This window comes from Varroa destructor, unplaced genomic scaffold (assembly GCF_002443255.2).
Source record: "Varroa destructor unplaced genomic scaffold, Vdes_3.0 BEIS01000007.1, whole genome shotgun sequence".
Classification (NCBI taxonomy): domain Eukaryota; kingdom Metazoa; phylum Arthropoda; class Arachnida; order Mesostigmata; family Varroidae; genus Varroa; species Varroa destructor.
In genome coordinates, this window is record NW_019211460.1 from 17514029 (window position 1) to 17539166 (window position 25138).

The 25138-nt window shown below is 41.9% G+C and overlaps 3 long non-coding RNA genes across 5 annotated transcripts; 1 reads left to right on the forward strand and 2 right to left on the reverse strand.

Annotated features, from left to right (window-relative positions):
- Positions 1-240: 240 nt before the first annotated feature.
- On the reverse strand, positions 241-6025 carry LOC111254673 (uncharacterized). Of its 3 annotated transcripts, XR_002675130.2 has the most exons (5): positions 5748-6023; positions 5191-5434; positions 1142-4319; positions 874-1025; positions 241-427 (listed from the first exon to the last, which is right to left on the reverse strand). It is a non-coding gene; the product is annotated as an uncharacterized LOC111254673 (long non-coding RNA). The 3 variants fall into 3 exon arrangements; XR_002675129.2 differs by having other exon boundaries at positions 874-4319; positions 5748-6025; XR_002675131.2 differs by lacking the exon at positions 874-1025 and having other exon boundaries at positions 5748-6021.
- A 337-nt stretch (positions 6026-6362) lies between these two features.
- Positions 6363-13480, forward strand: LOC111254674 (uncharacterized). The gene is made up of 3 exons (XR_002675132.2): positions 6363-7114; positions 10387-10997; positions 12527-13480. It is a non-coding gene; the product is annotated as an uncharacterized LOC111254674 (long non-coding RNA).
- An 866-nt stretch (positions 13481-14346) lies between these two features.
- On the reverse strand, positions 14347-16013 carry LOC147754399 (uncharacterized). The gene is made up of 3 exons (XR_015316543.1): positions 15881-16013; positions 15489-15650; positions 14347-14434 (listed from the first exon to the last, which is right to left on the reverse strand). It is a non-coding gene; the product is annotated as an uncharacterized LOC147754399 (long non-coding RNA).
- Between the last annotated feature and the right edge of the window lie 9125 nt (positions 16014-25138).

Here is a 25138-nt window from a genome sequence, read left to right on the forward strand (position 1 = left end):
GAGGTCGATGGTTCTCCTGTACGAGGTCTCAGCTCATCGAATGCGACGAACATAGTAACATGTTGCTCTTTAGGTTGAGATTTTGTTTCAACGTTGATAGTAGGGTATAGGGTCACGTTAGTCTTGGAATCAGAATGACCAATTTGTAGAACGTTTCGTATCCCGTACGCCCATGATGAGTCCCACAAAGACTAAAAAGTTTCTCTTTACGAAATGGGAATCTATAAATGGGAATCTATAAAGGTTTCTCCATTTTTGCATTTATTAACGCCGAGGGTTCAGGGGAACGGTTGTCGCTTGTTTTGAAAAAAAAAGCCGGGTCTTCAATAGCTTACAGATACGTTTGTTAGATACAATTAGCACCCGATTAATATCATCCTGTGTTGAAGTGTCGATTTAGGCTGCCTCCTCTTCACCTGACTTCAACCTGTAGAAGTATATTTTCGAAAATTGTAAAGCCACTTTTGACATTTTCCACCGTCATGCCCTGAACGACTTACATAAAATATATTTTTTTTACTTCATCAATTTTATTATTAGCACCACTAGCTATCCCCTTTATTATGTAGACAAGTCTTTCGAATCACCTCTAAGCATCAGTATCCTAGACTCATTAAAAGCCTGACCGGCGTGGGTCTTGCTCGACTTATCTGGGGATAGTTGGCCATATTTACGGCAACGACAATCAAAAGAGACATTTGACCGTACTATAGTAGTTCAATATATCTGTCACTGGCTGACATTATAACTGCGTTGAGCAATATGAATACTATGACAAACTATATGCAAGTTTGAATAGCACCGTAATTCCGAGAGGCAATTTTGAATGTATTTGGGAAGTAGAACATGCTCAATCTGACTCTAGTATCTTACCCAGCCAACTGCCTGTTTCGCAGTACTAAGTCAGAAGTACACTAGTTAATAGGTAGATAAAGCCTTTAAGTCCGCTATTCCCGTTAAGCCTTGGACGGCTGGTGTCTCCGATAAATAGGCCCGCTTTCGAATTTCGACCAGCTCACGTGTTCCTGAATTTTGTAGGCAAACCAACAGGATCTGACACTATACAACATATATGTGTAAAAGTTAATAACTTAAGTTTTCATTGCCAAAGAACACAATACATGCAGTGTAGATAACTTACTTTGTTTCTCTCGCGAGTTGGATCAGCTTTTGGCGAAATCTACGACGGTCCATACAAATACACTCTCAGTGGCTTACTCAATTTTGTCTTGTCCAATTTGATCATTCCGCCAAAATTTCGGCTCACACCTTGTTGTCATTTTGAAGTGGCTGAAGTTACCGCCAACTTCTACTCTAGTTCGATAGCTTCGCTATTTTTATGTTATTCTGTCTCGTATGTGTTCTGCAAACCTCTCCGCAGCGGGCGGGAAGCCATCTTTTCTTGCGATCATGAACGGGTGTCTCTGTGTTATCTCGAAAGGCATGTTGCAGTGACGGACGATACATGCGTACTGGGGTGGCCGGAAGGGCAGGGGAGGCAATCAATTTACAATATCAATCGAACTAAAATCGATCGAAACTCGGTCCGATAGCATCACACAAGTCACATCTCGTTCACGGCCTGCGTCGCCACTGAGAGTTCCTTAATAAGTGTGAACATATTTCAATTGAATCCATGTTGGGTTATTGTCTTTGTTGCAAAGATGCTTGGCGCAGGCGTGACCACAGTCGTGGTTTCTCCAAGATTCGTATCGTGGCTACCGCTGACGAAGTATAGACGAAGCCGTCATGTCATATAGGACGATGGCTTTATAGTCACCGTACCACATACAGTATAGTAGTCGATCGGCTAACTAGGATTGCCGATTGGACCTATTAATGTTCGTCGAAAGCCGTTAGGTACACGATGCAAACCGATACATTTATTCATATGGACTTATCTGTTTGTCTAGCTACTATCTATTCAAACCGTGCTTCAACCCACTTACATGAGCCCGGCTTAAACGAGTCTACCCTGCAAAAGATCCTTTGAAGGCCAGAGTCGGTCCTGCTCTCCGGGTATTCGGAGCAGTGTCTTCGGAAGATTCAAAGCGATCGACTCCACTTGTTCACTTCCGAGGAGACGAAGTAAGGCAGCATAAGGGTTTCCTAATGAAGTGCATACGTTCCGCACGCTCTCGTTGCAAAAGAAAATTTCATTTGAATGAAATCCGTCTTGCAAAACGGTTCCAGAGAGTTTCAGCGGCTCAATTAGCATGCTTCGTATTGCCAGAATATGTCAAATTTCTTAAGCGGAAAAAAAAATATAGGAGATGCGCAGAACTTTAGAATACGATGAAACATTCGAGTAAACAGATCAGCCATTCAACTTAGACTCGTCTTGCGTACTTCAGCCGCTCGCTCATCCCATCGGAGAGATCCACTACGATTTTAATGATCCATACCGAAGAAGGAAGTGGAAGTGGCAACTATCCATTACCCGGAAGCAATCGAATAGCGAGTATTGCAACGTACTTTATGTATCTAAGAGGGGCAGCTTCTACATGTCGATGCTTTAGTGATTGCAGTATCTTAATGAGGTCACGTTGCATTGCCACCAACGTTCATTGAGGGCACGGTTAACAACTTATAGTTTCCTCAGCCTGTTGCCACCTGTCGTGCCCAGTGAAATAGATTTCCACTTTGACAGCGTCGTTTTTGTCGGTGTCTTATTGACTCCTTGATGTAAGTAGTCTCAACTTCATAGCGAAAAGAAGGCTGCCTAAAAATAACTAGCTTTGGCCAAACACGACGCAAATAATACACTGAAATCGCACTTTTCATCGACAATCCATTACGTACGTTTTCAATGCTATTTTTTCTATTCGTTTTAGACTAAATGAAGAGAAAACCCCTAGTCCCTATGTCGCATCGTTTAGCGGAGAAATTCATTCAAGATATAGCTATATTGTAAGAAGTTGAATAACGTGCGCGGAACTTGTGCGTGTCTCTATCAGAGCGGTTACTATGCAATGTATTAGACGCAGGTAGGGTTTTAGAGGAGTTCTCTATGAATAACGACTTAGTGGCCTAAACCACTTATGCATGATCGATGCCCATGCACTGGCGCTCAATTCGAGAGGGGCAGAGCCTTGGTAATTAGCCTATGGAGGACGACGTTCAGTATGTATATTCCTCGCATCAACATACATTTGCAATTAGGTCAACCTGCCAGCTGGTAGGTTAGACAGGCATAGTTCTGTTTAGCGTTGGGATACTGGTGAATTTCTCGGCAGAAGAGGCAACGCGAGAGCTCCACTTAGACAATTCAATTTCAATCACAGCGGGCTTCGACTTATTGACCCTTTTGCTCGTTCGGTCATTGGTTCGTTGTTAGGAGCGCCACGTTGTTATCTGGTGTTTTCAACCCTAAACGCTTTTTCTCCCTAGAGTTTTCTGGCCTAAAGTGGCGTATTGTTTTCAGCTTTGTTCAGTGCATGCGTAAGTGCGTGGCATAAGTGCCCGCCTGTGTATGTTATGCCTGACGCATGCTGTCGATATACAGGTCCCACTTAGGTTTACTCAGGCCGCTGGCTTGTCCGAATCAACAATATAGCCCTCTGCTAGTGAGGAGCTGGTGAGGTTTTTTCAAGTCTATTTTCTGTATGCTTTTTTGGGTATGCGTACATATGTAGCGTCGATATGCTGACAAATGGGAAACAACTATAAAGAAATCGAGTGGCCCTATTCAGCGAATACTGGCTGAAGTCAGCCTCACGCATCCAGGCGAGAACCGATGCTTGCTTACTCGTTTGTTCAGTGTGCTCTTACGTGAATGATTCCTTAACAGTAGTTTCGTGAAAACGATCACAACACGGGAAACAATGACTTATACGACGTCGTTGCACCGCCAGTCGGCGATATCTAAATTGTTTCGCCTTTCTGTGCTTTTGTTATCGATATTGAGATGATTTAAGCTGGCGTTATTGTCGTAGCTAGTCTGAAATCGACGGCCGGACCCAGTGACTCGTATGAATGGTCAAATACGAACTAATACGCCGGCCAATGTCGGCTCAGCCGGAATTTCTACTGGACCCAAGTAAATGGCGCATAAAAAAACGTAGGCGGATGTTGAGGCCACTTGACTTCCCATGTCGTCCGCGTGATCTGTCGATTTTTCAGATATTTGATTAGCCACACATCCGATCCATGTTAGAACGATCAAACGGGGCAACAGCGTCGTTGGCAAATGGCGACATTGTCAATGGCCCACTGCAGCATTTATATTTCATTCCATTACGTAAATGACCTTCTATAGCTTCGTAGGTCCTGAAGTCGAAGGCGTGAAGCAAGCCGCGCACTCGGGTCACAGTGGTAGTCTAAAAACGATAAAATTACTTAGTTAACTATTTAATTGATTCTACATTTCTTTAAATCCATTTGTTAATACTGTATTCGACCTGCTTCGAATTTTTAATATCATGTCTTAAAGGTGTGATATATTACATGTGTGCTATATGAGGGCAAAGATGCTCCCGAACAATTGAATGTAATCGACGTATATATATATATATATATATATATATATACATGAAAGCAAAAAAAGCTATATATATATATATATATCAACTTTTTAATTGACACTCTATGAACGAATTTTCACAGAGTCTCCTCCTTGGTATAGCATTAAGGACCTGCCCCCATTAAAAGACCTAGCCGGGCAGGGTCTTACTGAACAGATCTGATCTGGAACTAATCATGTCGATTATAACATTTTGCCACCGCTTAAAGTTAAATCAACGATGGCCGAATGTTCATCACTAGAATGGCACTGCACTCGAAGGGATGCGCTCTCGGACCATGCTGCCCCCATGCATTATATAATACTTCAGATAGCGACACTTACTTACGAGAGGTCCGTGAATGTCGTTCCTGTAGTACGCGACCTACTATCTTTGCCTTCCATCCTACGTATAATAGTGTTTACTACATCACATTACCAGTTTATTTATATGCCGTATTTTTCTTGCTTAGCCGACCTCGCCGGCTCCAGTCCAACTGACATAGACGCCAACGATTTTATTAGCGTGAACAGGGCGGTAATCCCTTTATCTGCTCGTAATCGGCGTCGTTGGATGAGAGACCTACGCTAGCAGCAGCGTCATAACCTGGCTCTTACCAGCTCCTCTAATTGACTAGCTACTTAATAACTAGTAAGACGTCGAAAATCCTGTCTGCCTCTTTACTTACCAGGCCTTAAGATCCTGTGCGGTTTTCTCCTTGGTTACGATCATCTGACAGTTCATAAAAACATCGACCGAATTTACTCGCAGCGAGAGTAACAATAACAACGTACAGACCCGCATGCGTGCTCTCATAGGATAAGATAAGCTCATTCAGAGCGATACGATGACGACCCAAACGTTTCATTGGCCACTGTCGCTCGCGAAGGAAATGCAGACGGACAGACGAATCACGAATGGTGATGATGGGCCTGCAATAGTTATGGGGTAGGTAAAAACCAAACAGTTACTCAATGGATGGATGGATGGATGGATCAACACGAGCGATGATCATCATCGAGATTAGGCCAAAGAAGCGGTTGGGCGGACGAGTTGCGGACGTGTAAAGATAATGATGCTTCGCAGATTAGCGCTGTCGATAAGATCAGTAGGCCAAACTAAAGGTAGATTGACCCTCCGGATGATCATAAAGACGAAACTGCAGTAGCCAATAGCAATCAGTCATAGAAAGAGAGTTACTGTGTGTGTGTTCGAGACAGGGAGTGCTAAAAAACAGTGGCTTACTATTGGGTGGGTTCATCATCGCATCTGAAGTTAATTAGCAATGAAGTACTGAAACTGCAGGTACGCTGAAACACGGTGGTTAAATACAGGGGCGAATCAGTAGGCAGTCAGTGATTAAGCCAAAGTCGCTGGACATAATAGGCTAGAGTGCGATATCAGCCGACAGATGGTGGTATAAATTTAATTAGCGGAATCACAAATATTGAACAACGAACAGAAATGACCTATTGGGTTGTATCATTTGAAAAAGCCAGCCAGCGACCAACGCTTTTCTCTAAAAACAGAATTTTAACTCAAAATATAAGATACTTTATTGTTATATAGCATATATAAACATAAGAAGAAAAATTAACGGAAATATAACTTTCGCTTTTCATACATCTTCGATAGAGTTAACCGTCTGCTATTGCGGTTTTATCAAACACGAATTTATTCCCAGCGAGAACGTAGAATCTGGAAATTCAATTTGATTCGGTATCGTTTAAAGGGCTATTGTATAAATAAATGTCATCCTCTATATATATATATATATATATATATAGTATGATATTTATTTATATATCTACATATATATAACGACAGCCGATAATATGTTGCATTTAGTTTCTGTTCACGGCCAGTTGTTCCTCTTCCGCAGTACAAAGTTTAGACGATCTTACATTTTCGTCCATAGCATTTTGCGCTGTTATCTACCTAGTGGTTTTGTGTTTGTGGTTAGCTTCGTCCAATACATGGTCAATTCGTACAAATGTTTCGAAGGTCTTCGGTTGATGATGGGATCTTCGTTAAAATGGAGAGATTTTTGGCTGTGATAGCGGGGGCGACGTTGTGATTGCCTGGAACAGGCAAATCCAGCGGACCTCAATCAAAACGCACAAATGCTTTAGATAAGCAGAAGGAAATTGAGCGAGTAGCGGAGCTCCTCGCTTAACCTATGCCTAATCGGCTAATTTATGACTGCCTGCCCGTTCGCTCAATAGGCAAACAGATGAAGTGACAAATACCACCTTGGACCGATGACTAGCTGATGATCGTGAAGTCTAAGGGAGTCCGGTGTGAGCGATGATAAGACCATGTTGCTCCCATCTTAAGCGTATGTTCCGTCAGAGAACTGTTACACCACATGAAGTTACAAAAAACAAATCACGATACCATCTTTGATGCAAACTTTAGCCAGGCTGATAGGAACCATTTGTATCAAAGATGGCCTACTGATTGACCGCGCATCCATTGATAAGTGTGGCCCTTTTTCAATTGGTTTACACAAATGTACTTTCTGTTGGTTCTGTGGAGCTGCAACAACTGCCGCTGTAGACGACGCAACGACGTTAATAGAGGGTAGAAGGACACAGAGAAATGCCCTTAAGGTATGTATCACAGTCAGTTCAAATCGTTCTGTACGCAAAAACGTACGAGGATGTCGCTAAGCGAAGTAGTTCAGTGAAGTCCAGGTTAAATCATCTTAAAGGTTACCCTTTCTTACTTTATCAGTGTTTCTTCTCTGTAAGCTGCGCTTCAACCGCGTTTACTTATCATTAAGTCAGCCAAATTGCTTACTAGCATTTCTAATTATCTATCTCCGTCTTCATTAGACCTTTGCACTAGCAAAGGTAATGCGTAGTCAGACAAATCCGCCCACTTGTTTACCTGTCTTTACAGTTCTGTTGGGCGGCGTAAGAGTGCGCCCAGTGTTAGTCGGGTTGGCTAAATGAAGTAGCTAGCTTTCAGATAGTCCCTTCGTGCGAATAGCTTGTTGTACGAATTCCGGATAGCACACCGTATAGTACGCATTCCTTGGCCATTCAGTCATTCGCTGTTCGATGGTGGGGTTCACTGCTACCCATGCAGTACGCACTACTACGACCCCCTTTGATCCTGTCGACCTCGACAAGGTAGTTACCTCGTCCGCCCTGCAACTGCCTCCGTTACACACACCCGCTTCTTGCAGAGAGCTCGGTAGAGCTGTCGATCCTGATGCCGGACCGCTGGATCGCTGCGAAAACTACGCCCCCACCTAGAACATTAGGATAGGATCGGGCAGACCTTTCTTGCTTGCTGTCACTATCTCTCCCGGTCGGCAGTTTTGACAGTTCAGGGAACCACTCGCCTTAGTTCACTTGTCTCTCAGCTCTTTTGCTGGTGTGCTTTCTGGGTCTCGTCTCATCAACATTTAATTGGCCAGGCCTCTGTACATGAGCTGGGCTATTGTCGTCTCCAGGCAATATTAGATCCATCGATATGAGACCTAGCAATGAGACTATGCGAAAGATACAATCAATTCTGACTATTTATAACTAAACGCTGCAGGCTATCTAGTTAGCACAAAAAGAAGCGACGGCACTCGTATTCAAAATGCACCTATGACAACACAAGTATATCACTCCTAATACCTTCGATAGGTTCAAAGAATAATAAAAGTTATGAGAAATTATTAAATGTCTGTAAATGTAAACGCGCGGAATTGTGAAGCCGGAACGAACTAGAATTGGCAGGTATGTGGCTCTCGAGCCTAATATAAATTTGTCTCTAAACGTAAAAACAATTAGAAATTATTTAGAACAGTTTGCCGTATATTGTAACGACGGTTTGATTAAGTAAAATCAAGTCTTTTTTTTTCAACTTTAATTTTTCTTTTACGATTGCACTGGGAATTGGCTCAAATCGAACTAGTGCCCCATAGTAGTGAAATTTCTTTAAGCAAATGGGCAGCTTCGACTGAATAGCATGAGACATGGGTAACGAGGACCCACAACGGTCGCTTTGGTATTTACCCAAATGTCAACATCTTACTATTACAGATGATCAAAGCGTTGTGTATGAAAAATCCAGCTCTCTTGCTTTTTCTGGTAGCCCTTAGTCAGGTGAGCAAATCCACTCTGAATTGTACAATTCATTCCATAGGAATTGCTTGTTGTCATGGGTCGTAAACGCAAGCGTTCGTTTCTACATGTCGGAAGGTCTGTGTACGATATTAAAGAAAAACTACGTTTTTCAAACCGACTCAACAGCACACTACCTTTCCTAAATATACTTTACGTACCACATCAAAATATCGAAAGCTTGCAGACAGCAAATGTTCCAGGGCGGGATTCGAACCGACGCCCTGCTATTCAGCCGTTTGAATAAATGTAACGAGTCAATATTTTGTCTTCCAACATATTCGAAATCTTCATAGTGGTGCTGTTAGCAAGGCTGAAGATTTGAACTTGATTCACTCATTGAAGCTCTGGTAGCATCAAATTTGTATACAATATATATACGGTCTATAATTCATAAACATATGGTTGACACCCCGAAGAAGGTCTACTTCGGCACTGAAAGACTCAAGAAAATTTAGCACCAGAATCATGTAGGAATATTGTTAATGAGAGTACACAATTGGTTTTAGACTACAATATTCAGAAATATTCCTTAAAAATTTATCGATTACTTTCACATACGCTGACAGGCAGGCGCAGTTCAAACTAAACGTAGCAAGTACATGTTGGCATATAGCTTGGCCTATTAAGGTACTAGAATACAACGAACGTTCAAGTATTGTAACGTCAACTTACCAGAGTACCGTCAAAGGTTTTTGCTTCACCAGTTGCAGCTGCAGTTCTATGAATACGACCAACTTCAGGACAGGTTGGCCACTTTGACGCCGACCCATTTCTTAAAGAAATTGACCAAGGTCATAAAGTCTAATGAATAATTTTGAGATTTCTGAACTGATTTTGAGAAAGCTGATTACACTTCAAAAATATTTCGAGGAGAAACTATTCAGTGTGAAGTGTGAGGCTTTCCCCTGATACTCAGTCGGCGTTTAATCTTCTTAATGGAGCAACATTGCGTTTGTCACGTGTGTGTGGCGTTATTACGTATCCTAAATCTCGACACAATCATTAACTTCCGTTTCCAGCTGCTGTTTAATCAGCAAGCATCATAATTAATTACTATCTTTGTCTAGTCGGAAACTGTTAGGCATCTTTTGAATATGGGTCATTTGGAGACCCCTGGGACGCCAGAAAACGTGGAGGACACAGATTTTTCGTACAACAAACTGTCACGAAGGGTCTTCCAGATACGTCAGCACTTTGCGAAAGTGTTAAGTCGGCCCAATAAGATCAGACAAATAAGTGAATTACAATGATAAGTAAATGGACCTTAATAATGCCATCTTAGTGGATGAGCTGCTCTGTTAGAAATGAAGGATCACGCGGAGGAGGTACACTACTTACATAGGCCTATCTCCTTTCCTTTAGCCTCTTTAGCCATCCTGCGTCTGTCCGACTCAACATAACGCATCTTGTGTGATCTTTCGCCAACGATAAGATCTGACAATTACTACATAGTGTAAGAATGAAAAAATAAACAACAGTAATAAAGAAACACCATTAAATCGCCCAGAGACCTGTTCGTGCGATATGGCTCTTTCTAAACGTGCCATGCATTCCCAACGTGAACGGTCCCGTATTATGTGTGCTCGCAACGCGTCTCTTGGGAATGGTCTACGGGACACCAGTTCCGAGAAGATCTGTGCGGATCGCTCGCTAACAGTTCTTAAAATGCAGATATAAACAGACAATTAGCGAGATGGCGCATCAGAGAGAACGATAGCTTGACGGCAGAAATACTGGACAAATTCTATAATTTTCAGGTAATATTCGCTTGCTGTATGGATCCGCTAACGCAGAGCAGTGTTTGATGAGGCCTACGATCCGGTGAGACCTTCCGAAGCGTTCTCCTCAACCTCGGCGGTATCAAGCGACTAGCTCAGGCAGCGTGACGAATTTAATTTTACAATGAGCCGTGAAAACTTTTAGAAAGCGAAAAACATTGGTTTCAAGATATACTTGTAACGAAACTTCGAGACGTTTCTGAGTGGTGGCCAAAACCAGTCGGCCTTTTCTCGTGCAACACCCCACAAGACGAACGCTACCCCCAACGATTTCGTTATGCTTACTCGCTACAGAAATCAAACAACACGGGGGAGCAAGAAGGGTTTCCAGATGATCGAATAACCAAGTGAAAAGCTGAAAGCTAAATTCCCTGGAAATTCGCCAAGAATTCTAATAACAACAAAACAGAAAAATCTTCTAGCCTCGTACTCCAAAGCATTGTTACTCTCCAGTCAGTGGCCGAATTGTAGCACGAGAAAAGCAAGGCCCTTTATGTAGTAGTTTACCTGGATTTAGGCTTCGTAATCTGAATGAACCTTCGAAGAAGGACGGGGCTACGACCACGTACAAGGGGAATAGTTAGGAAGCGGTGAGTAAGCGACTAGACTCGTTGATCACTAATGTGTCTTGATTGATCGACGAATCGCGGCTGTAATGAACGGGCGCTGATATTTTGTGATGTATCATCGACCCAAACACATGCTACGTTAAACACACATACATAAACACGTACACAGCGTATATGGAAGGCTACCTAAGTCGGAAGGAGTTAAGGCCGGCAATAGCCGGAGCTTCGTGGTCACGGGCATCCCTCGAATGATAGGGCCGTTGTACTTGGAATTAGATGGTTATGGCCAACATTTGAGAACAGTACGATAGAAAGAGGAGTGCACGAAAAGCGCAATGGCTGCGATACCCTGCACAAGCACATACAGGATGCGCTCATTAATCGTCATCGAACAATTCCGCTAAAGAAGCCTTCCCCTCCAGGGGTATCACTGTTGCGCAAAGGGTAAAAGAGCATGAACTCTTGAAACAAGCGGATTAGGTCAAATTTTAGGCATGCCTATTTTTCGGCAGGCTGGAAAAGCAAGGTTCATTTTGCTAGGAAGGTAACGAACCTCCCTAGCATGTTGCCACATCCTTCAATTAGCTATCTATTCAATACTTTTCAACTGGCTATGGAAAACAATCGTGCATAGTGCGGTGCGACAAAATGTTGGGGTAGCTTATCACACCGACTGCTCGATTTCATAGTTGGAACATACGACAGAGGTCAGTTAGTTGAAGTTTCACTACTGACAATAGCATAATGAGAAAATTTGCTCTATACAGTGTCTTAGATAATCTAAAATTGTGTTTCAGATATTTGCCGTTAATAATCTCTGTTAAAATGCGATTCCTGCAGATACTGGCCCGTTTCCACACGTTTCGAAATTTGCCGGTTTTTCTAGTATTCATATATGTGGCCTTAATGTGTAAATGCCCAGGATCTAATTAGCCGCATCGCTCTTGGTCCTTCGTTTGTCTTGCATAATCACATTCGTATCTTAAAAGTTGACTTGTATCGAGGCTAACATATATTTCTGAAGACTGGTAGGACAAAGTTAAAGTTTCGGCTTCTAACTAGAGACGATTAGTTTATACTTCAGTAGACTTCGCTCCTTCATATGAGATGAACTCGCATCATCCGATCAAACAATGGCTTCATGTTATCGCTGTCAGGGGTTGTTCAAGCGTTATCCGCTTGGCGAACTGCAGGTCTGAGCGGGTAAACTATTAAATTTTAGCATTTTATACAGAACGAGACAAAATACACAAAAATACTTATTTAAGCAATTAACAATTTATGTTTTACTAAACGAAATTACATCTTTAGTTACGCTATAATATATCACGACTGAGTAGACATTTGCTAGAGTAGAACTGACGGAAGCATAGATTTAATTAATGGAAAAATAATATATAATTTTTTTTTATAAAAAGTAAACAATGTTATTACATAAACAATTAAATGATTATAATGGTATTAGTCGGCATAGTAGACATCATCAATTACGGCCATACGTTGTCGGTTTTACTATCATCTTAATCAATCGTGTTGGCGTCCTACTTTAGGTTCATTGGCGCGTGAGTAAAGGCTCAACAATCCCGTAATGGTGATATCAATAAAAAGAAAAAAACGTCAAAGAGATATCGCATTTAATCCAATGTCAGGAGAGAAGTTCGTCTGCGAAACTTGGAAAGGCTTCACAAGTAGGTAACTGTGCAGACCTTATCAGATTGATCTAGTATGCGTTCATACAATCGCAAGCAACGAAGAGTTCAGGCTACGCGCTTTTGGTCTTCTCTTGGCGTTGGGAAGAAAAGCCTACAGCTCAAGCCAATCCGCTCAACGATTTTGTCGTTGACCGACACGATTTTCGTCGTCAAAAGATCAGCAGTAATCACTCGAGGAAAAAGCGTCTTATACTGCAGAAGCAATTAGTAGAAACAATGAAAGTTGAACAGAGCCTCACCTAGATAATGTTTGCCCTAATCTCGTCACAGAAGATTAACACCTAGATGAGAATTCGCAAAATCGTCAAATATTCCTCACAAATCATCTGAGCAAAACTCGACTTTTCATATTTATTTCTAACTACTGAGTGATCTCTTTAGCAAATGGAGAGCAAATGTAGAAGGTACACGATCAAGCTCTAAAGATCTTCTTCCGAGTAACGATAGTTTCGCTGACCTTTATCCAAAGATCAAGGGAACCGCCTACTAACGATCTTCTAATACAACAGCCATGTGCTGGCTGCGCAGTTTTTGTCCATCGACAAATCGATGTCTTGACAAGGTCACAGCTTATTTTAGTGCAGTAGGTTGCTAGGAAACTACTTGTAACGTTTTTCTAAATCACGATAAAGTTCAATAGAACAATGAGTCTACGAAACGAAGCGCCAAGGGCCGCCATATTTGAACTCACTGTATATACTCGGATCTATTGATGACCGCGATATAACTGCAAGCCCCAATAAAAAAGAGACATCTTTGCTCGTCATCTAACTGATATCGTTAAATAGTAAGAAAAGAAATAAACTGAATATGCTTAACAATTACATTGTACAGCATCAATAGATTGTGCTTTACGGCCCCGTTTTTTTTTTTGTAATAACTGCTACGCATTCAACAACTTACGTTATTATATTTATAATAACAACAAAAGTACTAATGGTTGTGTGTGCAGTGTAGTAAACTCTGCCTTTCGTTTCACCGAGTCATTACAGGCCCCATATAGGACATACTGAAATCGTTGTAGACTTCTTGGGACCATTTCGTATTGAATCTTTAATATCATGGGCATCCATGATTGTGCTTTGTCTATGGTACTAACGACATTTAAGCTTGTGGATTGCACCCTAATAAAGCTACCAAATGAAAAGCTATTCTCGCTAAGCCAGGTCGATAAGCCGATTAAGGTCGATAAGCTTGCTATTTTGCAGAGTAACAATTTTTATACATACTCCAACACATAAACAAGCGAAGTTTTAGATAATATCGAGTATGTGATGAAAAATCACAAGAGTCCAGGCTGCCAGAATTATTTGCAGGCCTCGACCTAGCAACTAGCATGTGTATTAGAATGAATTAGGTTAGCTGACTTGTAAACGAGGTTACAGTAGAAAAGATCGTTGAAAAGACACTGATAAAATCTAACTACTTGCTTAAAATGACTCGTAGTAATTGCCGACCTCCGATATTTACAAGCCTCAAAGCTAATTTTCTAGTAAGCATCGCACGCACTTCTGGCTCCCTCCTTTCAATAACACAGCAGACAATTGAACAATAGCTTTTTATTCTAAAGCGTAACGAGTTACTTTGGCCGAGATGACGACTGAGCGTAGAAGTTTTTATTCAGGTCCTCATTTTGAAAAGTGTTTTTAGGCTTTTCCTAGCGTTAACGACTGAACACCATACCAACGCCTTTGTAAAGTTCGACAAAGAACAAACGAATCAACGAGATTGCTGCTCATCAGTGAGCTGCAACATTCAAAGGCATCATAGTAAAAAAAACACAGATGTCGTAATTATGAAATTTTTTACAGCTACGTAAATCTGATGGAGGCAGATCCGTCGATCCAAGTTGGTAATAATTACAGTTATGAACAAGCTGTAGATGAACGGATCGCGACATTGACCTTGTCAACTTCTAAAGTGCATAGAAACGTCACATACGTGAAGCGATAAGATGGGGGAGGCAACGCAAAAATAACACGTAGAATTAACTAAAAACAGAAGACAAAATACGCGGCAAATATCATCGGTCGTCTCATGATAAAGCTATGAAAGAAAGGGGTTTTTATTTCGTAAATGGCCAACACAAAATGCTATATTTGAATAAGTACAAATCAAGTTGATGGTTGCAAATGCGCCCCCTGCAACATGTGCTTCTTAGAAGACAAGGCGCCGATCATAATAAGCATGTAAAGTGCGGTTTTTTCCCAGCTGTTTTTTAGAGTCAATGCAATATGTTTTCCTCTCTGACGATCCTCCGCTATCAGACTAACAAATAAAAAAGTATAGCTGACATTTTGAGGCCTAAGGCTTAACGCTCTGTGGGGCACATCCAACCCCCCGAGTGTATTCATACTTGAAGCTTACTGAAGCCCAGTGAATGCCTCTGGAAAGATGGTTACTTGTATGAAAAAACGCTTGCTTTGCGTTCCTTTACGAAACTACGGCCAAAGCATACGGAAAGCGCATTTTCAATAAAAACGAAAAAAAAAAAAATGTTCGAAGCCCTACGTATAAATAACACGTTCGCTATGGTTTTTTTAGCACCCATATCCTTGTAGCAGGTGGTGACTTTAACCAAGTACTGTAGAATCATCACGTTTCTTGTGCCATATAGCAGACAATTGCACTATGGATGAACTAACAGGTAGAATTTTACCGACCCGGAGCAAAGCTGAAAGCGTATGTTGAATGTACATTTCCTTAATACAAAATACCTAACCAAATGCTCTGTGAATTTAGCTTGGCTTTATGGTTCCGGGAACAGCTAAACTTGATTGAATTAATGTATGTTACGTACAAATCACACACAGGAAGAAGATCACTGCGATTAGGTGAGCTCGATTCAATTAAGTTAACACCTAGCCACGCATTAAGTAACCTGTTTTTTCATCCTGCTCGTGTTAGTCTTCCACTCCCGACACCTGTAACTCCCGAGGCCGGACACCTGTAAACTCGACAGCTAAGAAGTAAAGCAGGTAACTTAAAGTGTGACTCATATCGTAACGTTATCACCGTGATGGAAGAAATACCTTTTAGCGATGTTGAATTAGCGTTCAAACAAAGCCAGGGGTCTAGGCGATATTGGCGACCGAGTCTCATTAGTGATCGCTAAGTGGACTGTGACACCTTCGACGTACTTGGGCATTGAGTCAAGTAGTCAAATAAGACCTAATCGTTAAGTAAGCGAACCTTTTAATCTTGGGAACAACGATAGGATAGGTTATAGTAAGCACCCATCTTTTCGGTCCTTCCGGTACTCTTAACGGAGAAAAAGCTGAGCAGTGAGATACGATCAAGTGGACTTTCATACCGCAGAAAAAATGCATTCATAGCCATTCGCTCGTTTTCAAGGCTAGCCAGTACATTACGCTGTATTGTCACAGTATAACTGATACAGCCCGCGTGCATTTGAATAGTACAAATCACAAGCGTTAAGCGGAAGCGACATCTGGCGGATCGTCTCTGCTTAATGCTTCTCTATTGAATTTTGGGCAGAAAGTATTCTCAAGTGATGGCAAACAATCACCTAATGATCTCCTTTGGTCGATACGGTATGAATCCACTCGATCGCCATTGGTCGTTTTGTTTCTTCTTTCTTTGATATTGTCACCTCGAGCTAATCGCTTCTGCCGAAAGCTCACTCAAAGCTTATGAGGTGAGTTGGAGGTGATACAGAAAATGGCAACAGCTGGCTTTCTTGAATACAAGCATAGACGCGACGTTTACCTCGCAGAGAAATGCTCAGCTGAAAGTCAACTGAATTGACTATACTCTATAGGTCGTATCTGTTGCTATAAATTGCATGGAACGGCATAAAGCGTAAGAGAACATTACCTATTCATCACACAAACTATTCAATGTTCAAAGTGAAAGCCATATCTCTGCACGCTTATATCGCCTGATACTAATAACGACGACAAGATAGCATAAAGCACGAAAGACGAATGGATTGAGGTAACATCTATGGATGTTCGTGTACGTTATAACACCGTCTCGTTCGCCAGAGGACCTCTGTTGTCATCGTAGCACCGTCGAACCGCAATTTCTATTCTATTTCTCTAATTCATGTATCAACTCTGTCCGGGAATACTTTTCGTCGAGATGACATGGAGTACCTGATTCCCATTTGTCCAATTATCGCATGAAACTCACGCGGCGTATTTATCTACAGTCTTGCTCCGAATAGCGAACCCTACAACGTGACGAAACCGATACGACTTGCGACCGAAGCATTATCACCCCTAGATCGTTTCAACAGAACGTACGGGCGGTGCGTCAAAACAACAAGAAATGATACATCTTTTACCCTAAGTCAAGTTGTTATTCACAGATTATTTACATCACACGCTTGTTCATATCGTCGATAATATTTGACGAAACGTTAGCTCTAGCAGACGACGCAAGGTGTACCGGCGGCAATAGTCACTTACTTCGAATAGCTACCAAGCCGGATCCCGGCGGCGAGACGACGGACCTCGGACCATAATAATAATAATAAAGGCCAAATTCAATTAAAATCAAATCCATCTGGATCGAAAGCACGACAACAGCCGATACATTCAATCACGGTAGGGGGTTTACTTTGACTGACGCGCATACACTTTGACGAGTTTTAGACAACTCAAGATAGACAGATTCAGGCAAAGCAAGTCAAGAAATATCAACGAGCACGAAAAACGAGAAAATATCGCTTCAAGCCGGGTGTTCGTGAGCACGAACTCCGAGACGAGCAACACGTTCAAAGGCAGCAGACATTAACGGTAGGGGTAGCTCGCGACCGAGTAGATCCTCACGCTGGCACGTCAAAGGAGTCGTGGCGTTTAAGAATTTATTCTATTTTTATTATGTTTATGATTATGAGTAATATGCGATTGGATTTGATAGTGAACAAAGTTGAGGTTACGTGATCGAAAGTTATGCGGTTCTTTCGAGTAATCGGTGTGAGGCGTATATAGACCAATGGCTGGTTTCAGTGAGATCATCGCTCGCTATCGTTAAACGTTGGATTTATAATTCGTAGGCAGGGGTTTTCTTTTAAGAAATGTGTATATATATATATATATATATATATATGATCGTTGTTAAAGCTCGTACCTTGGTTGGGTCTAATCATACTTTTTTGTGATGATCAACGTACTAAAATGAAAAGGATGAGAATGAAGAAAAACGCTAATACGAAATGATGATCTCGGATGCTGCAGTGACGAGGTGGAACGGTACGAAACTGACGATGTTCACCTGTCAAAGACTCGACAGGATACGTACGTAAGCTCGGTTACGTATGACGAGTACACACGCAGTCGACTCACGAAGACCATTTAACTGCTAATGAGGTTGAGCGCACAGCTGGATTTTTTTTCGCAACATAGCCACTGTCTAAGACCTACGCGTTCGATGGCTACCAGAAGAACTTGTCCAACGGACCAAATAGACAGCATCTTGCAACTTTGCAGCTAGAAAAATATATAAATATTTAGACTGCTTTGCAAGTCCAATAAACTTTTGCAAATTAAATTGTGCTGTGTTGAAGTTAACACATCAAAACTTAATGACTAAACTTTGACTAGGAATAGTTGCGGTCTACCTTTGGCCTTTGAAAGCCAGTGTTTTTCCCGGGTTTACAAAACGTAAACCCGGGAAAAACGCTGGGTGATGAAATTAGTTAATTTTTTCGGCACGAACACTTGCATTATGTATAGCTGTAAACTGCGGCTCGTCCTTGGGGACCGCGCAACTTGCTTCAGCAATCCGATTCAGAGTAGTTAATCGGTGGTTGAATCAATACAATGATATATGCTAAGTATCTGGCCAACCTATGACCCGAACCAAAACTTACGACTCGCACTGATTACCTTAGAAGGGAATTCTGCTAGCGGGCTATGTACTTTCTGTGTATATTACTATAGGTAACCATAAGTTTCAGGCCATAAGCATTCCTGTGGTCCAAGACATCTCTGCTGCTCAAAGCCCTCGTAATACTTCTATTTCTACGACATTAATCGAGAATTGGCGGCCAAGTTAATTGGACGTCGAATGTCGCTCCTTCATCCATATCGACAAACGCAGACTGACAGAAAGCAGCTAGAAACAAACCGTTTAAAACTTCCTTAAAGTTTGTTCCCAGTTGGCCCACCGCTAGCACTCTCCTGTAACTTCCTATCACAGGTGTGCCGCTCCTAGTTTAGTATAGGATCCCGGTTGTCAGCCGTAGCTTCACCAAACCAAAACGACGTCGATACAAAAATACAGTCGATGCCGAAGACCAAGAAATAGGCCACAATTTCTCTAGCTAGGCTAAGACGTTTAAGTGGGGCGGGATTGACGTACGGACGCACCAGTTGTGATGGCAGCATCAGCAGCCGCACGGAACTTTATTGATTTCAAGAAGTACATGCAGATCGAAAAGTGGCTTTGTGTGGCCACAATTTGACAGGACATGAAGCTAGTTCGATTGTGGCCGGTCCGGCCTGACTCGCGCCTGTTTCGGTGTTCATCATCGACGCGGTTTCGTCCTTCGACCTGCGCCCTCGTCGAGGTCGCATCGTCATCAGCTTTTGGGAGTGTCCAAGGGCGTGTACAATTTACGGGTACGTAGCGAAACGACGAGGGCTTTCCGATTTGAAAGCGATCGTTTGAACGGCAGGGTGTAAATTGGAATACCTTAAATAGCTACGAATATAAGTAGACGAAGCTAAGTTACTGCTACAATTATTGTTGTTGTTTTGAAAAAGGGGAGACTGCGTCGTCAAAATTAATTGTCTTATTTGTTCTTCAGCAATCCACCACGTAAGTGGAACATGTCGAAGTCAATCGATTGTTGGGAAGCCTCACCGATCAATCTAGAGACTGATAAGTAACGGCTAAAGTTCACAAATGGAATTTATCTATAAGATGGAAAAGTAATGCGAAGGCTATTGTCAGCTACATAAATGTATTATCGGTAGAGCAATTAATTTACTTAATATTTGTGTGCAAATATTTCTTTAAGAATCGACAATTCTTAAACAACTTTCTTGAAGGTTTTTCGCAGTTTCGCCCCAGATAGCTATACTGCGACCCATTATTTGCACCTTTAGAATCAAGAAACTTATAAAGTCAAATAAACAACAGATAGATATCCTAACAAACCTAAACATCCTTTTGAAGTGCAATATCTGAGTCACTTCTACCCACGCTAGAAGCACTGCTGTGGCTTTTTTTTTTTTAATATTTCCTTCTGGGCCGACCCAGAGTGACCCACAACTTTCGCCTCTAAAATCTACTACCATAAAAGCCGTGGGATGTCCCTGTAGGCACTTAACCTTTAAATGTGCGCTCCGCCAACACTGCCTGCCAATAAATACCTTTTTGTGAGGAAGATTTAAATAAAAATGTATTGTTTTCTACCTTAATTATGGCTGACTAGGACTGTTATAACTTGCAACGGGTGAGAAGCGTACAATCGCAAATACATCTACTGCAGTACCACTCAGCCTCTCTCGAAAAGGGTGCGTCCCCCTACAGCTGAACAAACCACCGATCATTGACCGGGTGCTGCTCATAAAGGCCAAAATCAGGCTCAACTGTTAACAACACAGCTGCGCCACATGTCCTTGTCATGTATAGTAAAAATGGAGTTCATTAAAAATACCCTAGTTCCGCCTTACACTATATACTGCTTATACTCTCGATAGCTTCTCCAAATCTCTAATATAACGGACGTCGCATTACGATTCGTAAACCGTAATCGAAAGATCACCAAGCTGCCTTAGTTCAGTATTGATAACGCAATGGAGCCGGAAACCGTCTACGTCATTAAGAAGACACTTCACCAGTACACGAACAATAATAAGATAGAGACATTGGCGCTCGTATTCAGTCTCTGTTCTCGACATTTTAATGGGACAGTATAAAAAGATACACACGGCACTCGTCCATCGACAACGCACGCCTTTGCCTTAACTCACTCCTGTTGGATACGTTAGCCGGCCACAGTGAATCAACATAGCTAGGAGGCTTCATGTACGTGGGAACTATGCCCTTGGGCGTTGAGATTTGAGATTTTTAGCGGAGCTATATCTATAATAGATGTAACTGACACCGCCGTCAGAAGATTTAAGAAGGAGAGAATTCATCCCACACGAATAGGCCTCACTTTTACCAGCACAGCAGGGACAGGTCGCCAGCCACGACTAGGCCCTGTACCATCCTCTGCATCATTTTGTCCTCACTCCTTGCTCATTCTGGATTCTAAATGAGATCCAATTGCTTCATTAAAGTGCTGCATCTAAATCTGCTTGCTTGATAAAGGCCAATTCAGCAAGCTATCCCAGTGGTGTTCGTCACCGACTCTTCTTCCTTCTAACTTTCAGGGGTTGTATAGCTCCACCCCGCACACTCTCGCCTGTCGAATCGCCACGATCTTTCGGCGGTGACTGTGGTTCTGGTTGTTCTCGAAAGTGTTTCTGAAACCTATAGATACGCTATCATTTCGCCTTGCTTCAGAAGAACCTTGTCGTCGAATAACAGCAAATCTTGCCTAGTTTAAGGTTAGCACAATCGGCCTGCACATCACGGGGCAGGCGATGTCTGCAAAAGTGTTGTTATTGTACGAACGTTATTTTGCTGGTTTTCTTCACCCAGACTTTAAGGTTAAGTCATCTATTACGATGGTGAAGTAGGCTTGCGAATAGGGACTCGGCCACGCCTTGGATACCTTACAGTAGGCGGGTAGGGTTGTCTTGTTAACGAGGTCAAAAATTAAATCATAATTTTAATTAAACCTTGCAACTGTTGATGAGTACGCGTTAGACGCCATGCTACAAACGGTACCTCTTATTTCCGGTGTCATGACGTGATACTTGACGTTGCGATGCGAAGAACTGTGGATCTGTATGTGATCATGGGTAACTCTGTTCATTTCTTCGTTGGCTTGAATTTCGCCGGATGGCGTATTGTCCCGGTCCTCTCGCCGCCGCGTGGTCTCCTTTCTCGGAACACTTGTCTACGAAGCGTTCGCGGAACGCCGCTGGAGGGCGCTATTTCCTCCTCGAGTTAGGTCGTGTGTTGGTCCTCAACGTTGGCGCGCTTCTCTAATAAACTCGACAAGAACTTGGATTGTTTGACTGGTTGCAATCAGAACTGGAATGTCCCGTGGTGAAGTTGTAGGAGAAATATATTTGGGACTTATATAAAAAGCATAAAGACCTTGCCGGTAGGAATGGCTGACTGTTAACCGAAAAAAAGGGAGGGTGTTATTGGGTAGTAAGTTGACCTCTACAGGGTCTTAAATACAGGGCTATATTTTTACCGTAATCGATGGGACGTTTCTATTATATCGCGGTTGCAGCAAGCTCAAGTTTAATGTGATTCAGTTTTAAATACCTTTTACTCAACTACTTCACCTTTCGATTACGGAACTGGGTTCCAATGACAAAAAAAAAAGTACCAGAATCTCAATACCAGAGCGACTCGGTACTCCGCTATCTATAAAACATTTTTGACAGCTTCCATGTTGAAAACTCATAATGTACGATTCTCTGACCCTCTCTAATTATCGCCATCGATGGCTAGTTACCATAATCACGTTCGGTATGCAACAAGTCATTTAGAGCTATTGTCGTAAATTCAATGGCTTTGCCACGTTAGGTTTTTATTAAATAGGACCCTGAATTTTGAAAATTCGCTTGAAAGGAGAGGCCTCGTGCGGTACCAGAATTCGTGAAAATCAACAGCCTCTTTTCCGGAATCTATTTATGACTCACTTGATTCTCAAAGTTCAGCTAAGCTGCATCTGCTTTATTTTTTGTTATAAGATTCTTTGGAGCAATTCTAAACGTTCTCGTTTCTTAGCTGGAGCTCTATAGAGTCTTTCCATTGACCTTTCAATTTGATCTCTTGTTGCCCCTGTTACCCTGCGAGACTCCACCTGAAGGCTGGATTGCTTATATAGGGGCCTAGTCAACATCAGAATAGCTGAAAACGATTACGAAACACCAGGTACCGCCAAAATGAATTCACTGTTTGAATGTCCTAGGATGATGATATTACTTTGTAGTGTTACAGAGCCTGTATATATCTTATCCAATACAGTGGAACTTATCCAATATAGTGACTGACTAGTAGCTTCATGCTTTATTTTCCACATTATAAAGCTCATTAGTTGCTTTGAAATAAATTTTAGTTGTGGACAATACCAATGGCTTGCGCAGGTTACAGAAAATTCAGCCGAAAACGGTCCAAATCAATAGAAAATTTTACTCGTTTTTTTTTTAGAAATACCCAGCAATATGCTGAATTTTGCAGTTGAATAATAGGTAACTCTGATATCATATTCCTTATAGAACGATTAGAGAATGATCGCTAATTAACGAGCAGCTATAAAATATGCTTGGCCTATTTCACAGTTGCTCGTTATCATTATGAATCTGTAGCATCTGTTACTGAACTTCCCGATTACCTGAAGTTTTACCGTTTTCGTTGACCCACAAATCATTCGTCATTCTCGACAGCCATGATCGATGATAATCTGACTAAAATGCTATGTATGCCAAGCGTTATTTAGAATGCAGCTGGCACTTTATAAAAAGAAACTAGAGACGTGCAATGACGCACTGTAACAATAATTCGAATTAAAAAAAACTGGGCTCGAAACATTTTGGGCCAAAGCATAATTGGCCATACGTCAATGTCACACATTGACATAGCATGTTAACCAGGTTGCAGTAACTATCTAACCTACGTAACAATTGTTTCACGTCATGTAAAAGATCGCATCAAGGTCTAGCTGCATTCATCTTATATACAGGCTCAGCACATGAAAGGACGACCGTGTGATAATCTTTGGCAAACAAGCAGCTTCTGCTCTAACACATTGTATTAAAAATTATATCGAAGTTAAGAAATATCGTTCCAGCCCGACCAATGACATACTCTACATGACATGTATGATTAAGTAATGAAGAAATAAACAAACCAATGAGCAGCAGAAAAATATCCGATTTTCTTCAGCTCACAAAATCCTACACGTTTCTAGTTGCTACTATCTTATTAATGAAGCCGATGTACTATAGAAAGAAAACCCTGCAAGAGAAAATTAGTATCTGGGCAACTACAAGCTAGCATACGTCGCTGGCATTTATAAGGCCTGTTAGACCCAGATTATTTGGACGATCCCAATCATCGTTAATTTCTATTCATTATATTATCGTTTTCCTTATTGTGCGTCTTAAAGCACTGCTCTCTTTCATTTCCTTCTACAATATGACAGCGTGAAAATCTCTTTGCTCGTCATAATAGCGGACGTTCGTAGGATTCAGCCTAAAGCATTTGTAGACGTCACCGGGTCGTAGGCACTTGGGTATGAACAACTAACAAACACGACAGGGCCATATTCGGGGGTCCGATAGCTTGGTCGCCGCGGTCGCTTAGGCCACTGAGGACTTGACACTAAGGCTCATCAGCCGTTGGAGTCATCAACTAGGCCGTTATCAGTTGACCAGTTTGCTTGCCTTTAATGGCGGACCTCGCGGCCGCCGATGCCGCTGTTGTTAAGCGGTCGAAAATTAATGAACATTGCTGCCAGAGGGCGCGGCTATCTGGTCTGTTCACCGCTCGCTGAGGAACAGCATAAAGCAAGTGCTCAGCCATGACCAGGATCCTCAAGCCTTGTAATCTCTGCCTTTCAATAAATTAAACTGGCGCTGAACCCGATATGAACCCTTTTGTCTCGTTGATTATGAATCGAGTTGCGCTAAATCTCTCCACCCATTCCATAAGGTGAGCCCGTGACTGAATTGGCGACATCATTACCGGTCAGTACCGTGTTACCGTAATGTAGGAGAGGATTCGAACGCATGCAGAGATTGGTTAAGATTGACCACCGGTCACAGTCCGTAAGCACAGATAGTTACACAGGCGATCAAATAAGCGAGGATCGCAAATTAAATAATAATAATATTTTCTTTTCTTTGTGGGCCTGGCCTATTTGCGAGTGTATCTTCAGGCCCTCTACGACAGCAACGATCCAGACAGCAGTTCATCAAAGAGAAATAACGGAAGTGCTATTAGAATAATAAAATGATCAATATTGATGCTGTATCAAAGAGGCGAAATTCTATTTCTTGTAAAAAAAAAAAAAAAAAAGGATGCGCTATACAGGACGATATAGAAATGCTTTCTTGTTTTTACATAAGAGTTCGTTGTTATTTTTCCTTTACTTTACTTTGTGGTTTTTTTTTACCATGCATAGCTTCGAGCTAATCCATGTTGTTGCTGTTGGTGGGGTTGATGTCGTTAGGTTTTAGTATGTAGAGTGATATTTTACAATTTTGTCGATATTTATGCTGCTTACTATAGCATAAGTCAATAATTCGTATAGAAAGCATTGAGGATTTCCCCAGACACACGGTACAAACCCCAGACGCGCCATTCCAGGAAGCCGATTTCTGTCTATCGGTACATACGCGT